General features: G+C 43.5%; 1 long non-coding RNA gene across 1 annotated transcript in view; it reads right to left on the reverse strand.

The window, feature by feature from the left end:
- Positions 1-21987, reverse strand: part of LOC128422304 (uncharacterized) — a 92006-nt gene extending 70019 nt beyond the window's left edge. The window contains exon 1 of the long non-coding RNA XR_008332467.1: positions 21553-21987. This is a non-coding gene — a long non-coding RNA (uncharacterized LOC128422304). The remainder of the gene's footprint in view (positions 1-21552) is intronic.
- Between the last annotated feature and the right edge of the window lie 248 nt (positions 21988-22235).

Raw genomic sequence — 22235 nt, forward strand, 5'->3', positions numbered from 1 at the left:
GTCTTTTAATTTCGTGCAGCACATTAGGGATCAGCAAATGGAAACACCGGGGGGGGGGGGGACTCCATCTCTTGGAGGGCTTCTGCTTAAAATTCCATTGCCAAAACTCAGGTGACAGTGATATGTGAAGGAGCAGCCTCTGCAGGGAGAGAGGGAGAAGGTGGGACTTGAATCTCTCCAACTCTGAGCCTATTTACAAAGCTGACCTCCAGGAACATAAACAAGGCCTTACACATTTAAGTATTCCCTGTGGTTATACTTCCTCAGATTAACAGAAAAGGCAAACTATTATGTTCCCCACAGAGCCTTAAGCTATGTTGTTCCTCACACAGACCAGCAAAGGTTACATATACTTTTTACCCTTTCCTCTTTGGCTTTTACTTCGTTTTGTGAGCAGATGTGATGTACTAAAAGCAGCTCGGTTCCATGTATCAGCAACAGCAACAATCGCCTGCCAGAGAGGTTCAGGGGAGAAGCAAACCTACCTTATTGAACATAATCTCTCCCCAGACAATGCAGGGCAGCTTGGGAGCACATATAGTGTTTAGGAGGTCATCTCCTGCACTCAGATGCTCAAATTAGCAGCTCAAACAGCTCTGCTTTCTTTTACCCACTTTGCTCTTGCCTGAGTTTGCGTTGCCAGTGCGTGGCCCAGTGGAGCCATGAGCAAAGTGGAAGGAACAACCAGGGAGAGCGTCTTCTAACATCCTTTCTTTTTAACTTTCGGCAAGGGAGGGGAAACGTATCAACATGTAGCAGATGTGCTGAGACCAAACTGAGCTCTTCCTCATGATTACAGTTGGGTATACCTGGGGAGGTGCAATTTAATTCAGGCACCAACATGAAAAAGAGAGCTGCTCTGGAGACAAATATGTTGAGCTAACAGCTTCCTTCCTGTGAAGAAGACGAAGAAGAATATAGCATTTTTCTTCACCAGCCCTGTCTTATGTATAGGGGAAAGAGGCATGGCTTGACACACGCTGTCACCAACAAACACGGCTAAGTAAGTGTGTTTGTTCTCAGCACTCTGTCATAAATATCATGTTTTTTTGCAGTTGAAGCTGGGGAAGTAATGATTCCTTCTCCTGTATCTTTGCACCCCATTGTTCTGCGCCACTTGTAAATGCCTGAGGTTGTCATTATACCTTTGCGTATCAATACAAAACCTTTACAAGCTGTTGACTAAATGAGCCGTTATTATCTTTGTTTCTGAAAATAGTGTACCTTTAAAATGAAAGGGGGAAGGAGAAGGGGAAAAAACCAACAAGCCCAAACCAACCACTCTTCATTTATCAGTAACTAGGTATAGTCAATTACTCACCGGTATTGATCACAATATCTATGAGAGTTGCAAAGTACCTTTGCTCAAGGTCACTGTAAGGTCAAGTTATGATCAATATGAATTGACTGTCTGCAAATAAATTTAAGTAGCTGACATAATTGCAAGGGGTATCTATTTGAAATTAAGGTGGACCACTGCACAACATCTTAGGAAGGTTTATGCAGTTTATTGCAACACACTTGAACAATAAAAGAGAGGCATACTCAACAGGTTTTTTACAAAAGGGGAGGAAAGCAGGACCCATGAAGCTATCATTCATGTACTGACAAATATCGGAATAAGCAATTTTGCACAGAAGGCCTTTTACCTGCAACAATAAAACAGTCATTCAGTAGAGCACCCATGTATAAATAAATGTGTAAATAAATTTATTTACACACACCAATGTGTAAATAAATACCGGATGAAGAGGGTGTTAACCAGTTAGAATTGAAATAACTGAGCCCAGTTGAAATAACTGAGTCCAGTAGAAAAGTTCTGGCCACAAGCATTTCCTCTCTTAGATTCGCGTCCCCCCCACACACATTTTTTTTTTAAAAAAACTGATTTCTGCTCCTCAGTTTTCTGGTCACTCTATCATCAGGGTGATTCATGGAAAATATGACTTGCTACGTTTTATCATAGAAGGTTTAGTGGACACACTTGACAGGAACTTTTGGTTCTTGCCGACAAGAAGAAAACTCCCAAATCTGTCCAGATACAACAAAGTCCAGTGCCACCCAGTGACTAAACTCCATATAGGGTGGTAACTCTTTTATTCCCAGGCAGAGCAAATGCCAAACTTTGGACATTTTTCACCCAACAACAACTCAGGTTAAAGAAAATGACCAAACTATGCTAAAACTATATAACTATGAATTGTGATTGAGAGACAACCTATCAATTTCTATGACTCCTATGACTACATCAACAGTCAACCAATAGGAATTTGAAGCTCAGTTGGTAATTTGAGCAACATCTAGCAGTATCCAGTTTAAATGAGATACTGTACTAAGAATATAATCACCAATTCTTGCAGACAGCTGTGTTCTTTAACGTAGGGAATCAGTTCACAGAAGTGACGGCTGCACGACTGGCCTAGTTACCCTTTATAGGCCAAACCCACACATTTTGGTTAGACCACACAATTTGCCCAAAATAAGCCTATTTCATGCTTGGAACTCAGACTCATCTCAACCACTGTCTCTTGGACTTTCAAACAACATACATCTGAAAGAGCTTAACCTGATACAATTTCCTAACTGAATCTTTGGCTAGATCAGTATCTGGACTTGCACTGGTCTTTCTACAGGTGTCTGCAAAGTATCACATCCACCCAGGGTAGCAAAAGGCATCATCATATCAAGAGTGCAAATTAGATAGTGCAAAATTATCTTTCCTGTAATATGAGTAGTACTAACAATAGCAATCTTGTAGTTTGGTTTCAAAGTAGCAGTCCTCTTACCTTCGGAATATTATTTTATAAATCTTCACTTGCTTATTTATTTTTGAATTTAGAAAATACCACTTGCTCAAATTCACCTTTCCCCCTCAAATTGTGTACAGGACCAATGATATACAACCATGACTAAAACAAACCCATTTAAAACATATATATGAAACCATAACTGGAAGAGAGATAAACCAAATGAAACATTTAAATCAAATGTAACTAAATTAGGTGTCTAGATAATGTTGTTTATAGTTAAAACCCAAGATGTAACTGCTGGATATGACTGGCTAGTCATGGAATGGCTGAAATGTCTACTATGAATAGCAAAACCTCAGGTGAAAGAAAGTCTGGGGGGAAGTCTGCATCAGCTGAGGTACGACACCTGAACCACATGATCTACCTGATAGTGGTGCCACACACTCGCTATGCACACAAAGCCCTCCATGCAGAGTGCTGTTCCTTTATACAAATGACTTCTTCCTTCTCTGCAGCATATCTGAAGTCTCTTTCAAAAGTGGAAACAGGAAATCCTATGAATCCATATTTAGAAAACTGTTGTTCATTCAGTAAAACTCAAAATGCCACAAACCAGAGTTTTTCTACACAGGCTCACAGATACTCACTTATAACTTCTTCTTTTTTTACCCCTCTGAATGCACCATAAACTACTTTTGAAATTCTCACCAATTTAAAAAGCCATTAATTATTATTATTATTATTACTACTACAACTACTACTTCTATTGGTATTCTCTCATTAGTATTTGCATTATGTGGTACACTCCAGCTTTTTAAAGCCCTTCAGTACATGGACTTAAAGCATATTTATATTGGCCTATAATGTCATTATTATTATCTCCATTCTGCAGAATGCTGAGAGAACAGTAGTTTCTTGGTAAGTTGATGGTTGAGGGGCAATTTGAACTGGGCCCAGACAAGCCTTTAGTCTCTGTCAGCTCAAGGCAGCTTCCTGTTTCTTTACACTCATCGTAAAATCATCATGCTTAGGAACCCTCCTTTCAGCCATCCTTAGACTCATCGACTGCTGTTTTAGGATCAGCTTTGTTTACCTGAATCTTTCAAAATGTGACTGCAGGAAGCAGCTAATTAGACATATTCTCTATAAGTAATCTCAAGTTACAGAAAATATAATATAAGTGATGATTTCTTTTCTTTTTTTAAAAACACACACACACAATTCAATTTTGGGAATACACTGGTATGAACAGCAATTGCTTTCAAAATAATATCCTCCCATGAAGGATGCTTCTCCTCATCCTGCAAATGACAAAACAGCACATCATCCTGCAGAATTATTAGAAAATGGCAATGGTGAGATTCTGCTTCATGAGTGAGCCAAAAAGGAAGCACAGCTTGGGTCGCTCTTAAATCAGCCTAAATGATTGCATGAGATGACTGGGGTAAGTTGTCAGCTTAGGCTCACAACAATCAAGTGGGCCACAGCAGTTTACTACACTTGAAGATCTGAAGTGGGAAACTTACAATTATTTTCCAATATGCACTTTTCAGAGCTTTCTTGCTTTGATTCACAGAAGACAACACAAGTTTTGATTAGCACCGGGGGGTGGGGGGCAGGGTGGGGAGAGCCAGCAACCCTCCAGCTCTTGTTGCACTACAGCTCTCATCAGCCCCAGTCAGCACAGCCAATGGTCAGGGATGATGGGAGTTGTAGTCTGGCAATAAATAGCAATAATGTTATTATGTTCACTCCTGTGCTTGGTGCTGGCAGACAAGCTGGGCTGAGGGCCAAGCTGGATGTTACACAGCAGATGCACATGAGAATCTTCCAGACTTGGGGTATTGTTTTGTTTTGTTAAAAAGAAAAATAAAGGTAGCTTCAGGACACGGAGAATAGCAACAGTTAGCCCAGCACTATGGTGTAGCATCCACAGACATCTGTGGGATCTCGCTGCCCTGGCAGGGGCCACCAACAATGGTTGCCCAAGACCCAACCCTTCCTAAGCTGTTACTATTTCAATTTATCACATCTTCCCCATCATAACACAGCTCCAGGGCATTGTGTAAAATTTAAACGGCGTTTGGCTGGTGCTGAACAGAGGAGTGCACTGGCATCAGGTATGCTACCTAAGGGCCCCACTTTTGTAGGCGGTTGCCCACAGCACCAGCACTAGGTTCCTAATCCAAATCCTACCCCCTACTTGATAAGTACTATTTATTCTTAATTGCAATAAATCAGATAGTGGATCTCATAAAAAGAGCATGTGTAGTGTAGTGTCTATAATGTTGGACTAGGACATGGGAAACCAGGAATCAAATCCTTACTTAGCCATGAAGCTCACTGGGTGCTAGGCAGCAACCCTCAGCCTAACCTACCTCACAGGGTTGTGGTGAAGATAATAATATGGGTAGGTAGCAAACAGTGTGTGCCAGCTTGGGCTCTTGGGCTATAAATGTCATAGATAATATAAATGATGCAGTAATAAAATTAATAATAAAATTCTGTGCAGTTGTTCATATGTACCAGTCTGCCTGGCAACTGTGCCACCCCCAGTTTGAACACACTGCCCAATGCCTTCTTACCTTCTGCAAACTGTCTTAAATTTTCAACAAAATCTTCAAGTGAATTCTTCTGACTGCACAGGCAAGCTACTATTCCAGTGAGTTCTGGATGGGGGGAAACCCCCCCCCCTGCTATTAGGTATTTGGGTTCCAAACCATTTAAGGCTTCAAAGGTAAGTACCAGCACCTTAAATTGGACCCGAAAATAAATCAGCCTTCATTAATGCCTAATGAATAGGAAGGAGCAGGCAGTGTACATTCCAAGAACCAGGAGGGACCACTAGGGAATGGAGGGAACCCTCTGTCCAAAGGCAGGACCACCCACTCGCCAGTTCTGATATATTCATATCATTATATAGTCCTCCGGGACGTGCTACAAGCTGTAGCAGAAAAAGACTCCCACAAGCCAAGTCTCTAGTGCACAGGTAGCCTATCCATAGGACACACCCAACCCTTCTTCTTGTCCTGTGTGACTTGCTAGTTGCTCACTAGTTGCCTCTATGGTTTGGTGTTATGTCTAAACTTGGGAACAGTGGCTTTTATTGCTCCAAACAAATCATGATCTGAAGCCAAGCTTTGTTCTTGGCTTAACTATAGTGGTTTGGTTGAGCAAAACAAACAACGATCGACCAGCAGGGCACAACGCTAAGCCAAAGTTCACGGCTTGTTGTTCCTGTTTGTGGAGCGGGGGGGGGGGGGAGTGAAGTGGGGGCAATCTGTGCATTCACACTAAACCATTAGCCATAGCTTATCATTACATGCAAACTCTCTCAAAATTACAAAATAGTCATACAGTGGTACCTCAGGTTAAGTACTTAATTCGTTCCGGAGGTCCGTTGTTAACCTGAAACTGTTCTTAACCTGAAGCACCACTTTAGCTAATGGGGCCTCCTGCTGCCGCCGCGCTGCCGAAGCCCGATTTCTGTTTTCATCCTGAAGCAAAGTACTTAACCTGAAGCACTATTTCTGGGTTAGCTTGTAACCTGTCTGTAACCTGAAGCGTATGTAACCTGAAGCGTACGTAACCTGAGGTACCACTGTATTCTCTCTTTCTTTCTCTTAGCTGGCAGTCCTGGCTAAAGAAACTCCATTACGTCTCCTTATCCGCAAAAGAATCTTCACCAATACTGGTGTATTGTGCAGGCTTCCATGGCATGCCTGCCTCACCCCACACCAGACATTAACTTTTAACAAAAGTGATGCAAATACGATCAATGCACCTAGTTCTGCCCAAAGCAAACAGCAAAGAGGACCAGCTTCTCAAAAGAAACAGTTTGGAAAAGAGGACTTGCTGGTGGCATGAGAATTGATCTGTCTGCACTATTCACTTGGAAGGTTTCTCATCGGCTACATGTTGCGCTATCATTATCCTATACGCAGAACCTAAATATCCCCCATCACAATGCACAGCAGGCAGGGGGCCCAGCCCTTCAAGAGGCAATGATCAAATCAAAAATGCATGTGGTGGAGGGTTGCATTTGATTAGCTAAAGCACAGGGTGTGTAAAGGGTAATAGGAGGGTGCTGAAACAAGCTTTCCTGTGTTTTACCATAAGTATAATGCCATTTCAATTCTATATAAAGGTTTTTTAAAAACCAGTTCTGGCCAGAGCCCAATTATGTGCTGAATCAACCCAATGTGTCTGGTAGGTGCTAGTATAGAACACGATTATTCAGATTTTAAAATTTAATTTTTATTTTAGATGTTTTAAAATGTCGTGGGTTTTATGTTTTGTTTTTTGTTATCCCCCCCCCTCGCTCCCATTATGTGTTGAATGGCAATAGCTCTATGTAGCATTTGACTTGCAAGATCAGGTTTAAGGTGCTGGTTTTAACCTTTAAAGCCCTATAAGGCCTAGGAGCCTTGTACCTATGAGACCGCCTCTTCTGGTATGCCCCACGGAGGACCTTACTGTCTGCTAACAACCACACCTTGAAGATCCCGGGCCCCAGGGAAATTAGACTGGCCTTGACTAGAGCCAGGGCCTTTTTGGCTGTGGCCCCAGGCTGGTGGAACGCTCTCCCACAAGAGACCAGAGTGGGATACAAATATATTATATTATTATTATTATTATTATTATTCTAGACAGCCACTACTAAGACTGTGGCTGCCTCCATATTGGATCCCATAGATCTACATATTCAATTTGAAACAAGAGCATATGCATGCAACATGATAATGTGAATGCTCCCTTGGCGGTCCTTCCTTTGTGGATGCAATGCTACTGTGACTAACTCCACCTATGTATATCCATGCCACAGGGGTGTACACTGAGCATGCATATGACAGGGCTGTTCCTCCTTGCCTACACACGTTCAGCAGCGTAACCTTGACACACAGCCCACAAACATGAATAGCCTCTATGCTGGTGTCACACTAAATGTGTGCAGGCAGTGTGATGTAAGGTGTAATCCTGTTTCCCATGAATTTGTATTTAGATTGTGCCAGTTATAGGAGCAACTTCCCCCACCCCTCCATCCCATAATGCAACATCTCCCGGTATGGCTGAGAGAGAGCCCTGTGTGAAATCCTGGAGACAGTCCACCCTGGCTCATGTCAGAACGACATCTTCCATCATTCCGGACCACTGGCCATGCTGACTAGGACTGACGGAACTGGTGGGAGTCCAACAAAACTGAAGGGTACCATGTTGGCTACCTGTCTCTTATTTGAAGCAGGGGTGGGATTCAGGGGTGGGATTTTAGGCATACCAGCCTACCTAGTTATTATTTAGGTGCAGGGATTTAACCATTTACCGTATTTTTTGCACCATAACACTCACTTTTTTCCTCCTAAAAAGTAAGGGGAAATGTCTGTGCGTGTTATGGAGGGAATGCCTACGGGTGGCATGCCTATGGATTTTCCTCCTCTAAAAACTACGTGCGTGTTATGGTCGGGTGTGTGTTATAGACTTGTTTTAAGGGGAAACTATATAAATATACAAAAAATGACATTTCAGTTACTTTTTTAAAAATTACAGCCAAAAGATCGTATCATACACACAGCATGCGTCAGTTTTCAGTTTTTGTTGCTCAAAGAATCATAGAATTGTAGAGTTGGAAGGGATCCCAAGGGTCATCTAGTCCAACCCCCTGCAATGCAGGAACCTCAGCTAAAGCATCCATGACAGATGACCATCCAACCTCCAAGGAAGGAGAGAGCAAAACCATGCAAAGAAGTCTCTGTTCCACTGTCAAAAGGCTCGCTGTCTGAAAGCTCTTCCTGATGTTTAGTCAGAAGCTCCTTTCTTGTAACTTGAAGAAGCCATTGGTTTGTGTCCTACCCTCCAGAGCAGGAGAAAACAAGCTTGCTCCATCTTCCATATTTGAAGATAGCTATCATATCTCCTCTCAGTCTCCTCTTTTCCAGGCTAAACATACCCAGCTCCCTCAACCATTCCTCATAAGGCTTGCTTTCCAGACCCTTGATCATCCTGGTTGCCCTCCTCTGCAGAGGTTCCAGCTTGTCAACATCCTTCTTATATTGTGTTGCCCAGAATTGGACACAGTATTCCAGGTGTGGTCTGACCAAGGCAGAATAAAGGGATGCTATTACTTTTCTTGATCTGGACACTATACGTCTGTTAACGCAGCCTAGAATAGCATTAGCTTTTTTGGCTGCTGCATAAAATAATGTTTCTTTGGCTTGCTTCTTGGCCTGTGTGTGGAATGCTGAATGAAGGGCCATGAGGAAAATGACCCTACCTTCTTCATGAGGCAGAATTCCAACTGATTCAGACCAAGCAAGCAGTGTGGTTGTTTCATCGAAGCTCCAGACTACGTTCCCATTGTCCCGAATGGGGAAAGAAGCGTTTAACTGCCTGACATCTCTTCATATGACTAACATGTGAAGGAGGCTCTTAGAAGGCAACTTAGTGAGTTCAACTCCAGCAGTTCTTACTCAAATAAAGCCATCACTATGATTAATGGCATTCTCAAATGCCCTGCTTTACAATTCATATCTCCTTTCTCTTCAGAACAGCCCTGTGAGGGCCAATGACTTTCACAGCTGTGCTGAGATGTGTCCCTGAAAATAGTGCTCTATGCACTTTGCCACAAATCCTGTGATGAGCGTGGCACTCCACAGGGTTCACTACCCCCCCCCCCCGCCTCCTTTCCTGAACTAGAAAGTTTTGCTGCTGGATTCAAATCTCAGGCGAAGGGAAACTGAGGTGGGGGAAGAGTGGAATAAGGACAGCCTCGCTCACATCTGTGTGTTCAGGTGTTAAATTGCACGGAACAATAAAATCTGCGAAGTTAAAAGCAGTTGGATATCTTCCTGCACTCAGAGAGAGCAAGTTTCCACCTTAAATACATTAAATTGTACAGCAGCAGCAGCAGCTAAGGTGGTCAATGCAATTAAATTCAAAACCTGAATGTATTGAACTTTTCTGCAATTATACATGGGTCATCTCTGGACAATATGTTGGCCATCTGGTAGCATCTGTGCTGTTCCCACTAATAGAGTTCCTGCTGTGGCTCCAGGCCATGACAGGCACGCTAAGCGGGTCACATGTTGTGTCTTTCAGCCATATTTAGGTCACAGGGTGTTCCTCCCCCCCTTTATTTTTGGAGGCGGCAGATAGGAACAGTCTAGCTGCTCACAAAGGCAAGGGGCACGAAGAACCCTTTAATGCAGGTACTCAGTGTCCATAAAAAAAGCATGCACACAAACACACACCAATTGCCGCTCGATCCGTGATGCACAAACAGAAGGCAGGGAGCTGGATATACTGAAAACTGTAAGGAAACGCTATGAGCCTGCAAATACTGCACCGCTCCCTATTAAAAATAAATAGATGTACAAATAAAGAACCTGCCCATGATGCCGAAACAATACCCTACACAAACACTGTGTAATAGAATGAAATAACGTTACCCTCCTATCTCCCTCTCTTTCTCCCTTCTCTTTTCGCCCAACTGCATGATACCTAGAGCGATGTGTCCCATACAAAAAGTAAACGAACTGTAAAAAAGGACTATGAATCAAAACCGGAGATGCTGTGCATACTCTTCACTGTTTGCTTTGCAACACAAAAAAATCTTCAGTAAAAACTAATTGGAAAGTAAATAAATAAGCTGTTCCCTATTCTGTTGTGCAAAATTAGAGCCCTCCTCCTCACACACACCCAGCTCATATTCCCTCTGTGAGTGCTTAGCTGGCCTGTAAGAGAACAGAAAAGAAAGTGATACCTAAAATGACAAGCTCTTCCACCTCCACCCAAATTTAACTCTCCCCCCACCCCCGACACGTATAACTTTAGAAAGAAAGAATACATGTATTCAAATCAGGACACCTTCCTATATTTCAGGCACAGATAGATGTCCCTCCTCAATGACGCTGATACACTTCAGTGATGGAAGAATAGAGCCTCTGAGCCACTGCTTATATAAGAATTTGTTCTACTTGTCATTAAAGTGAGCCTGATGCAGATGCACAAACCTTAGGGAGAGCAGTGCCAGCTGCAGAATGGGCCCTTTGGGACAAGCAAACTTCCAAAGTGAATCGAGCCCAGGAACAACTGGTTCCTTTTGTTTAAAGGAGAAGGTGTCTATGCCGCGTGCAAATTGGCTAGGTCCACTGACACTGATAAAGTCACCTCCTTCATTTTCCAGTCTAACAATGCAGAGTACAGTGGTACCTCGGGTTACATACGCTTCAGGCTACATACACTTCAGGTTACAGACTCCGCTAACCCAGAAATAGTACTTTGGGTTAAGAACTTTGCTTCAGGATGAGAACAGAAATCATGCAGCGGCGGCACAACGGCAGCAGGAGGCCCCATTAGCTAAAGTGGTGCTTCAGGTGAAGAACAGTTTCAGGTTAAGAACAGACCTCCAGAACAAATCGAGTTCTTAACCCGAGGTACCACTGTACTGATTGCCTGGTGCTTGTGACATGCCCTCCCATGCTCAGAATTTGAGGGCGGAGGGTTTCTTTAAAAATGAAAGAGATGGGGGGGAGTTCTGGTGGGGGGAGTGCAACGACATAAACATTTAAATGGATAAACATTGAAATTGATAAATATGCCAGGAACTTGGGGCAGAGGATAAGAAAAAAAAACCCTGCTTGTAGCATGTGGGGAAGGTGGTAGGACAAAAAGCAGATGTGTTTCCGGAAGCACAGACAGTAAGCAACAACAACTATTGGTGGTAGATAAGTTGATCTTGGGCTAATGACTGCAACTGACAGATATTGGTTGCATTCACACTTTCAATTTTTAAAGGGAAGTACAAAGGCTTCAGCCACACATAATGGTAAGCCATGACCTAAAACCATGGTTTACTGTGAATGAGCTGCATTCCCATGCACACTGCTCAATCATACCTGCCCCTCTTCCCCCTGTGCTGTATCAAGACAGAACAAAGCAGAGTGCAGCCTTAGTGCTATAGTACTTGTTGCAATAGTTTGTTTGAACCAAACCAAACCATGAACATTGGTCCACGTGCAATGCTAAGCCAGTGAATTTGTTTGTTTCCTCCCAGAGCAGCACAGGGAGGAGAGAGGTGGATATGACTGAACTGCATGAAACAGAATGCTGCTTGTTCACAGTAATCCATAGTTTATGGTTTACTATTACATGAAAACCAGGTCAATGTATGAAGAAACACTTATTAGTCATTGCCACAGTGATAGATGAGAGAAAAACCTTCATTAACAATCCCCCCCATACCTGTTTGTCTACTCTAATTTTATTTTTTATATTTCACCTATGAAAAAGTTTTTTATAAATAAATAAATCCCTGTGTTGTTTTCTGCAAAATGAGTTGAACAGGCTTTTAAAATACAGTGTACTCGCCTGTATCTTGACCAACATAAGCAATTTCAGTTTGACATCAATTAGCAAGTTGCTTTTACCCTTATAGACATATTTATAATGGAAAGGAGTGCATTTAGGCTTTAAGGTCCTGCCAACTAATCAATTTGATGAACTAATTGATAATAAATGTTAATTGACAACTAACAGCAGTCAATTAATTGCATTTCAAATGCAGCTCCAGGAAGCTGAGCTGAACATTATTTCACCTCAAGCTACTCAAATAATAGCTCACAGTGACTTTGAACAGGCTTCTGAGGTCAAAATAGGCACCCTCTCCTATTTGTTATTGGGAGATCATAGCACATGAGTTCGTAAAAACAGTGACATGTGCCTAAGCTCAGTTTGCAAAGTAATTTAAAGAGGGTGGGCACTTAATGGAACACCCCTCCATGCTCTCTCATAAATAAAGGTCGTGCAAGCCCTTTTCTCATGAAGAACTGTTATCACTTCCACGTATTCTCTTTGGGATGAATTGAGAGGTACAGGTCTCCAGTTAGAAAGGAGTATTTGTTTTTGTAAAGGTTTAGTTGGATCAATAAACTATTGATGGGGGATAGGGCAAGAGTGGATCCTTTGATTTGTTTAGTTGTGTTGAGAGCAGAATTCTGGGCAGTTCCTGGCTCACTCCAGACTGCTGACTACAACCCAGTCCTGACCTTGCAGTTATGGTGGCACTCAGTGGCAGGGGCGTGGCACCCGGCGCGGGTGGTGGGACAGCCACAATGGCACCCCACCAGGATCACACTGCCAGGGATGGTGCGCTCCCCCCGCACCCCTCTTCCTCGACCAGTGGTGGCACCTCCCATACTTCACAGCTTTGGAACTCTAACCATGAGGATGACTAGTGGTGTGTAGCCTCTAGCCATATGGTGCATGAACGGGTCGACATTCAAGAAAGCAGAAAATAGTTGTAATTACTCAGAAGAAGAGTGCTGAAAACCAGTTTTTATACCCAAAACTGTTTCTATCACGTGAATAGCTTTCCAAATCACAAGAAAGAAAGAAAGAAAGAAAGAAAGAAAGAAAGAAAGAAAGAAAGAAGGAAAGACTGATGGCCAATATAGTTGTACAATGAAGAAGGGGGAAGATTATCAGCATGTCCCACCTTACAGTCTTCTCAGACAGCAAACAAATATATAAACTTTATGTTAAAGGTAAAGGTAAAGGGACCCCTGACCATTAGGTCCAGTTGCGGACGACTCTGGGGTTGTGGGGCTCATCTCGCTTTATTGGCCGAGGGAGCCGGCGTACAGCTTCTGGGTCATGTGGCCAGCATGACTAAGCCACTTCTGGTGAAGCAGAGCAGCGCACGGAAACGCCGTTTACCTTCCCGCTGGAGACGTACCTATTTATCTACTTACACTTTGACGGGCTTTCGAACTGCTAGGTGGGCAGGAGCTGGAACCAAGCAAAGGGAGCTTACCCCGTCGCGGGGATTCAAACCTCTGACCTTCTGATCGGCAAGCCCAAGAGGCTCAGTGGTTTAGACCAAGTAGCTCTAATTTATACAGGATGGGCATATGACTGGGCCTTTCACTATCACTGCCCTTCCTCGTCATACTACAGGGGTGGGAACCTTTTTGGCTTCACAGACCAGATCATTATTAAAGCTGGCCTGGTGGCCAAACTTGACAAGAGGGTGGGACTGACCACCTGTCAATCACCTGACTTCACCAATTAAGGTGAGGAAAACATGGAGGCAGTCAGTTAAAAAAAGGTTGAAAGGCAGTGGAATTATATGCCTGCGCTTAAAAGGAACAACCTTTCACTGGGAAAAGTTAAGGAGGTCATCAGGTCAGTGGAGAATAACCTGTGGCCCTCTAGATGTTGTTGGAGTCTAGCTCTCATCAGCATGGCCAGGGGAATTGAAATCAGGAATATCTGGAGGGCTGCATGTCGCTACCCCCATAGCCCACCATATATGTTGCCAGAGTGAAGTGAAGGGGGCAAGCAGATAACGCACAACTTTACGACCCCAATTGCTGGTCTTCTGGTTACTTGAGGGAAAATTTATCACATACTAATTACAACTGAATGGCAGTTGTCATTTAGGGTAGGGTTCCCATACGTCCAGTATTCAGACCGGGGGAAATTTCGAAAACTTTGTGCAAAACTTTAAAAAGCTCAACAACTTTTGTGTCTGGATTTTTTCACTTTTTGAAATATGCTAGGGATAAATATGGGCTGAGATCCTGAGCCTGCTTAATTGTAATAATTAACACCATCAAAACAATAGTTACCTCAGAGAAAATACGTTTAGGATGTGTCAATATGAAATATTTTTCTCTCAGAAGGCTGCCCAGAAATTCATTTTGCCCGTTTTCTGGCCTTTTCCTCACCCCCGCTTTTTCTTTCTTTTCTTGTTCTGGTGCCACCACTATCTATGACAGGAGGAAGGAAATAAGCTACACTGAGGCAATGTGAAATCGGTTGTTAGGGCTGGCCCTCGTGCTTGAAAATATATCAGAGATGAAATTAAATGCATGATTTGAGAGTGACCAAAAGTTGGAGATGATCCCTAGTAATATTGGATCATGCCACTGCTAATATATCCAAATTAATTAACAGAAAGTGAATCTGATTTATCAAACTACCATGCAGAACTCAATCAATGACTGTGCAATGGTAGGTTCTGCACTGGATAATATTTCCTTTTAAATGTTTTCTAAAAATAAAAATAAATCTGCATCCGGAAGCTTCTCCAAAACGTTCGTGCAGGAGGAGTGCCCGTATTTGGTAGAAGCACCCAGGAGGAGGGAAAGTTTCTAAATGCGACGGGCTGCACTGTGTTGCGATGCCAAGGACATGTGTTCACGTCTGCTTCAAAACGGTGCCCCTGTGCATAGGTGACTGGTGTGCCTCTTGTTTTATATGGAGCCATTTCCTGTGTCGTTTCCACCCATTTAGTGCAATGTCTGAAGTAATTTGTTTTACGCCATGACACAGATCCTGCATTAAAGCGATCGCTGCCAGGAGTCCCCACGACTGTAAACTCTTTTTATGGACCAAATGTTTTGGGTCAACACTTATGACAAAAGCTCCTTGTACAGTATATTGCTCAGCAAAGTGTCCCGCCACTGCAGGCATTTAGTATTCGGTCTGCTGCTTAGGCTGCTATTGCAATCCAATGTTCCCGTTTGTTTAGTAAAGCAGCACTAATCAAAGATAATGCCCCTGGGCTGCCCATGCCTCATGGAGTTTTAGGACAAAGCCCAGAGCTGCCTTCGTTCTAAGCATAAGACACAACAGGGAAAGCCCAACCTCGCAAGATGTGCAGCAAGGCTCCTCCTGGTTCACTGGTGCACGGATTAACAAAGGGCTTTGCATGCCGAGGCTCCGTAAAGATGATCGGAAAGCAGCAATAGGAGCATATTTTCCCTTAAACACGCCTGCAGCATGCTGGCCCTAAATCAGCATGGGTAGCTTGATGTGAATGAGCAGGGGCATGGGCTTCCCTGAGTTTGTTCCGGAAAGCAGCCACTTCCGCCTTGTCCTGTTTAAGTAGCAACATTGGTCTGTACATCTGCACTGTACATTTAAAGCAGTATCACACACCACTTTTAAAAAAAAAGTCATGGCTTCCCTAAATATAAGTTTGTTATGGTTGCTGAGAACTGTTAGGAGAAGGCCCCTACAATTCCCAGAGTGATTTAAACAACCAAGCCCTTTCCCCGGGTAACTCTGGGAGTGGTAGCTCTGTGAGGGAAATAAGGATCTCCACTCCTAATGACTCTCAGCACCCTTAACAGTTCATAGGTTTCCTTCCGGTTTAAAGTGGGGTGATACTGCTCTAAATGTACAGTGCAGATGGGGCCAATATGTTCTGGCAGCTGAGGTGAAATGCCCCATTGCCCGCTGGATGGAGGAGGGCATGAGGAGGAGCCCTTGCCAGGCCCCGTGAGTCTGCTAGGCTGGACATAAAACACACAGAGCTTTGCTGCTGTTCCCTCTCTGCCCCTAGGGGTGGGGGAGACTGATAGCAAAGCTGGTCAGTGGAATATTATTTACTATTAATATTATATCCCACCTTTACTTCAAGGTGCTCAAGGTGGTTCTCTTTATCTCCATTTTATCCTCACAACAACCCTGTGCAGTTGGTTAGGCTGAGAAACACTGACTGAATGTCACCCAGTGAGTTTCATGGTTGAGCAGCACCAAATAAAACAAATGCATTTCCCCCCTTAAAACACATTTATGGGAGCCTCGTTCATGGGTGGTTCCAGGCAACTGAGATCTCCCAAGCCATTTAGCTTTTGAATGTGTGTGCAACCAAACTCTTAAGCGCTGCTAACTCCATATCCAACCTCCATTTTGGCTCCATACTTGCTGTTACATCAAATCTTTCCCGCTCTATATTTTGGCATTCGTCCACCAACAGCTATTTCCCAGCGCAAACTACCCTTTCGCTTTTTTCTCTCCAGCTGCTTCCTAGCTACCCTCAGGCCTTGCTCAACGTCTTCTCCATTTCACAACCATGTGGCTCCTTTCTTTAGAAAAAAGCAACCCGTTAAAGGGAAAGTCGCAGAGTGGAAACCAAATGAGGGACCAATGATGGGAAGGCTTGTGGAAAGCCTTGCCTTGCCCTACTTGTGACTAGTGCCCACTGGGACTGGTAGGGCAGAAGGCAGGGAGAATAATGGTAGGCAGAGACAATTCCAGGCAGAGCCATTCCCAGATTGGTTGTAAGTAAGAAGTTAAGTGGGCAGGGGCTTGCGGAGGCGAGATTGTGAAGTTGGTAGGGCAGTCTCCACTGTGCCTCCCTTCCACCCTGGTAGAACAGCAGGAGTTTTAGCATACGCAGTGTAAACTGAGACAAGAAGTACCTGTAGTAGTGATTACACAGTGATAGTAGCATTCCATTCATAACAGAAGCAAGCATCTGATTCTGTACACAAATGATTATGTATCCCACAGAGTGCCGTACCTCTCTGTTAAGACATAGCTGCAGGCTTAAATTACAAAGAGGATTCTTTCCCCTGTGAAAGAAGCTTCGCGTCTCCAAACTGAAGACTTTCATTTTGGGCAAGCTGCCAGAGGAGGGTGCTCTGCCGTTAGCCGAAAACCCTTCCAAGTAGGATAGACAGAACAAAGAGGAATCCTCTTTACCTTATTGTGACAAGTGCCTCTTTCCCCCCCCCCCCGCCCCATTCTGTCACTTCCCTGTTCTTTTACAATGGCAGGACAATGATCTTGTCTAAATGATTTCACAGGCTTTTGTTCAGATGCTCTACTTTTAACATTTCAATTTTGTCATTTTGTTGTTACACAAAAGGTGCACTTCTACAGAATAATGTTGCCAGAATTATCTCAATGAGGAGTAATGGCTTTTAATGTTTTTCTTTAAAAAAAAATCGTTAACAACTACATTATCCGTGACCTGATCAACATCTTGGTCTATCTCTCCAGAAGGCCAACACAGAGCTTTGAATCTAATAAAAGCATCTGTTAACTGTAATCTCTCAACATTTTAACTGAGAAGGCTCAAGAATATCTATGAAGATATGGATGAGGTTAGTCAAAACTTTGTGGACTAAATTTTAAAAACAGCAATTTATTCGCTGACATATCTATTGTGCCAGCAATAACTGCACAAGTAGGTTTGGCTGTCCTGTTTTAGGAATCAACCCTAATGGAGGTTTTGAACTGGTGATCTGGAAGGTGTCTGGTGGGGTTTCAGCCTTTGCTAATGATATGGGCTTTACGTAATAGGCCACACCAACCCAAGATGCTTTCTTACACCATTGAATTATAACATTCTGATCCCTATAAAACACTGTCAGCTGAGGCTGGTCTGCTGATTAGAGGCACTAGGAGACTCTTCCTGCCTATGGACCATCTTCATCTTTATACTCCTCCCACTCTGCCTTTGCTTTGCCTCGACTCTTCCACTGCATAGAAGAATGCCATGATCCTGAATGTCACTCTCCCTTCTTCTTAAATGGAGAGGGAGGGGAAATCCTCATTACAGAATTCAGACTCACTTAGCTTCACTTGTAGTTTGACCCTGAGAAATAAATGTCACTGTGTTTAGTTGGGTTGCTCCCAGGGCTTAATACCACTGCACAGGATTGTAGCCTAGAGAGAGAGAAAGGGTTGATTGTGACATACTGTACCTACACTGACATTAAGCTATATGCAAGGGCTTAGATCGTTTACGTCTTTAGGAATAAATGCATGAAGGTGGTGCTGTGGGTCAAACCACAGAGCCTAGGACTTGCCGATCAGAAGGTCGGCGGTTCGAATCCCCGCGACTGGTGAGCTCCCGTTGCTCGGTCCCTGCTCCTGCCAACCTAGCAGTTTGAAAGCACATCAAAGTGCAAGTAGATAAATAGGTACCTCTCTGGCGGGAAGGTAAACAGCATTTCCGTGCACTGCTCTGGTTCGCCCATTAGTCTGGTCAGTCATGTTGGCCACATGACCCGGAAGCTGTACGCCGGCTCCCTCAGCCAATAAAGTGAGATGAGTGCTGCAACCCCAGAGTCGGCCACGACTGGACCTAATGGTTAAGGGTCCCTTTACCTTTATCCTAATGAATGAGCAGAAACTTTACAATATTACTTGCCATTTCAACAATATAAGGACTTTTTGGCAGGGCATCTGACGGTAAATACACTATGGCACAATAACCTGGAAGTGTTGGCTGCTGCTGGTTCCCTAAAACATACCCAGTGTTGTTGAACTATTAAGGTACTGCCTAAAACATTTTCTCCGTAAGAACAGCTACAGAGCAATATGTCTGTTTTGAAATTTGCCTCAATTTAGTTATTTCCTCTTTGAGCATATTGGAGTCCAACGACTTTAAAAGCATAAACATTTCTGCAAGTGCATAAGGGCAGGCGAAACACTGAAAGCAGAGGCCCAGAGTTTACAACAGAGGCAGAATTGACATAAAACAGATAAGAATGCTGTATCTATCTATTTTACTATATAATATTCGTGTACAGGAAAAAAAGTCATCACGCTGTAGTTCACATGGCCTCCAATAGGTGGCCAAACAACTGTAGCATGACAACAGCAGGCAGAACAAGAGAGCAAAGCAGGCAAGTGGGCACCATGAGTGGGCAGGCTGGCACAGCAAGTAAGCAAGTAGGCAAGCAGGTGACCCAGGCATGCCTTCCAAAGTTCCCCATGTCATTGCCACTCCCACCCACCTGCCCACAACAGGGCAAGGGAATCCCAGGGTCTGAATAATCTAGGGTCCCAGCTGAGTGAGAAAGGGGTCAAGCAAAGCAGGTGAGCAGACAGCTGGGGAGCCAGGCCAGGCAGGCCTTCATGTGCTCTCCGCTGACTTGAAATGTAGCGAGGTCATTTCTCCCCGTTGCATTTCAAATCATATTTGCATGTTGTTGTACACATCAGTACAGTTGGATATGTTTCCATGTCATCCCCTGTGCACACCAGAGGGCAAAGAGGAGGCAGGGATGTCCTCCCATAGCATGTGTGTAGGAAACACATCAAAATACACATTTCTCAATAAACCACAAGATAAATGTGGATTGTGCTGATCAATGTGCATACACAGTTTCACAAACCAGATATGGAAATGCCCTGGATACAGAGAAAATGGGAGGGTGAGCACAGCTTTAGTTTATTTTCCAGTGGGCTAAGTGAGGAATGGCTATAATTTACCATTCAAAGAGAATAAAATTGTAGGGTTGGAAGGGTCATCTAGTCCAGCCCCTGTAATGCAAGAATCTTTTGCCTAATATTGGACTCAAACCCACAGTCCTAAGTTAAGAGTCTCATGCTCTACCGACTGAGCTATCCCAGTCTAACGTAATCTGAAGCCTCCTCAGTATCAAAACATATGAATATCAAGCACTTTGAGGTATTTATTTTCAGCACACTTTTAGAATTTTACTAGAAAAAAAATGTACATGCCCTGTGGCTGTTATCATGAGCCAGGTAATGAGGCCAAGAGTTGGAGACTTCAAGGTCAGGAGCTTACCGTCTCTCTCCTCTGGAGTTATAATCCAATAGATATGCAGATCTGTGATCTGGCATCATACCACAAAACTCACTCACTGTTATACTGCAAACACTCTTTGCCAGGGCTGGATTATAGGATGTGGAGGACTTGTGAACCGCATCCTGGAGTTCCCGTTCATGGGCACTCTTCATTCCCTAACAACTACATTATAAGTAGGGAGATCAATTTAGTTGAGGCCCAATGCTACTGAGCATTCAGCATAATAGTTAACGAGTGTTAAGCCTAAATAAATGTCAACAGATTTCAATTTACCTCAATCAGAGCCGTAGCTAGGGGGTGGTGAGGTGGGCCCCCACAAAATCAGCTTTAAAATATGTCCATAAATATAAATATTGATTATTGTCTCATAAGAAATGGTTTTAAATAGAGGGTGAATTGAATGGAGGGGTGTGTGTGGGAGGAGAGGCGGAAAGAAGAGCTAATTTGTCCGTGGCTAGGGGGAGCAATCTCGACGGTTCTGCCAGGGGCGCAAGATCACCTAGCTACAGCTCTGACCACGATTTGTTCCAGTTTAGGATCTGGCCCATGTAATGCTTATATTGGCCATAATATTTAAAGACCTTTGTGGTTTCTTCGAAAGGTTCACAACATTCAGGCCCCTGACCTGCCCCCACCAGTACCATTACATCCTTTTCAAAGTTCATTCATCTCTGAAACATCTGAAGCCTAACTTTTTCCCATTTATAATGTACTGTCTTTGTTGATAACTTTTTCCCCTAGTAATTCCATTATCGCAAATCACAGGGTTGCCAAATATTCAAGGATCAGGAGATCACGGGTTGACAAGTAGCAGATGTACATAAGAGGTTTTAAATGACATACATTTATCCCCCTCATCATTCCTGTCTCCTCCCCCCAACAACAACAAAAAATGTACCTATATTCACAAAGCCAGACGTAATTTGTACAAGGGGGTGTGGAGGGGGGGGAATCTTTCCCGCTGCACCCACCATTTGGACCATTTTTTAGTCGCAGAAGAATCAAGAAAATTTTTTAAAAAGGAGAATTCTAAGAGGTTTCACACAAGCTGTTTCTGTTTAAGGACAGAAGTTTTCTGCTGAAATGCGAAGCATAATTGGGATGTCTTTGAGTGCAGCAAAAGCTGTAGGCAAACCAAACAGTTTCTTTGTAATACCACCACTGTAGGCTTGTTTGAAACACTATAGCATCTTCAGACTATAATTATCGCCTTTGTTGTTTTGTGGATTCAAAAGATAATAGAAGCTGTTTGTAAAAATTTACACACCACCAACATATCGCATAGGAAACAGAGACACAGCAGCATGGACCAAATATCCTTCTTTACAAAAAGCCCCCAAACCCTGGACTGTTTCATTAAGATACATGGCCGGAGGGGTGCGGGGGGGGGGGATCAGAAGCATCGCATAGTATTTGGAGACAGAATCAAGTAAAAAGGCTTCAACTTACCTTGTTAAGTTTTGCTAGCCACAGAACAGATCCCACTAGCTCTGTGAGTCTCTGGCTATATTGCCTCAGTTGCAGTTACCTGCACGGTCCTAGAACGACAGAGACAAAATATGAACAGAACACAATATATAAACAATGAGCAGAGGGAGAAAACAGATTCCTTAGCTGTGGTGTATATGAATCTGCCCTCCTTTCCACCTCTTCAAAGACAAACTGTTCCATCCAGTGCCTTCCACAGATGGATTGACAGCCGGATATGTACATCTGTGTGTATCTGTTGCACAGGTGTTACAGACTGCATTTGCCAGCTAGACAACCGGTAACTGGATTGCGTGAGGGATTGTTGTTTTTTCCAGGGCAGGGGGGAAAAGATCACCTACAGTTGTTTGACAGAAAGAGAGAGGGTAGCCCTCACGGTGTTAATTTATCGGTTTACTCATCTTCGCCACCTTGCTGTTTGGCTTCACCCTTTGAGGTGCAAAGAGAGGCAGATGTGGTATCTGGCAGGCTTTCAATATATATCTCCCTCTACCTTAAGGTACACATAGGAGATTTCAGAGAGGAAAGTCTTATTTCTACCAGAAAGAACACAGCCGTTGGAATTAAAGATGCCCTTTGAACACAGAGAGGAATGCCGACAATGTTTATGAGGGAAAACAATGACTGCTTTTGATACCTTTGTT

Source organism: Podarcis raffonei, chromosome 1, assembly GCF_027172205.1.
Source record: "Podarcis raffonei isolate rPodRaf1 chromosome 1, rPodRaf1.pri, whole genome shotgun sequence".
Taxonomy (NCBI): domain Eukaryota; kingdom Metazoa; phylum Chordata; class Lepidosauria; order Squamata; family Lacertidae; genus Podarcis; species Podarcis raffonei.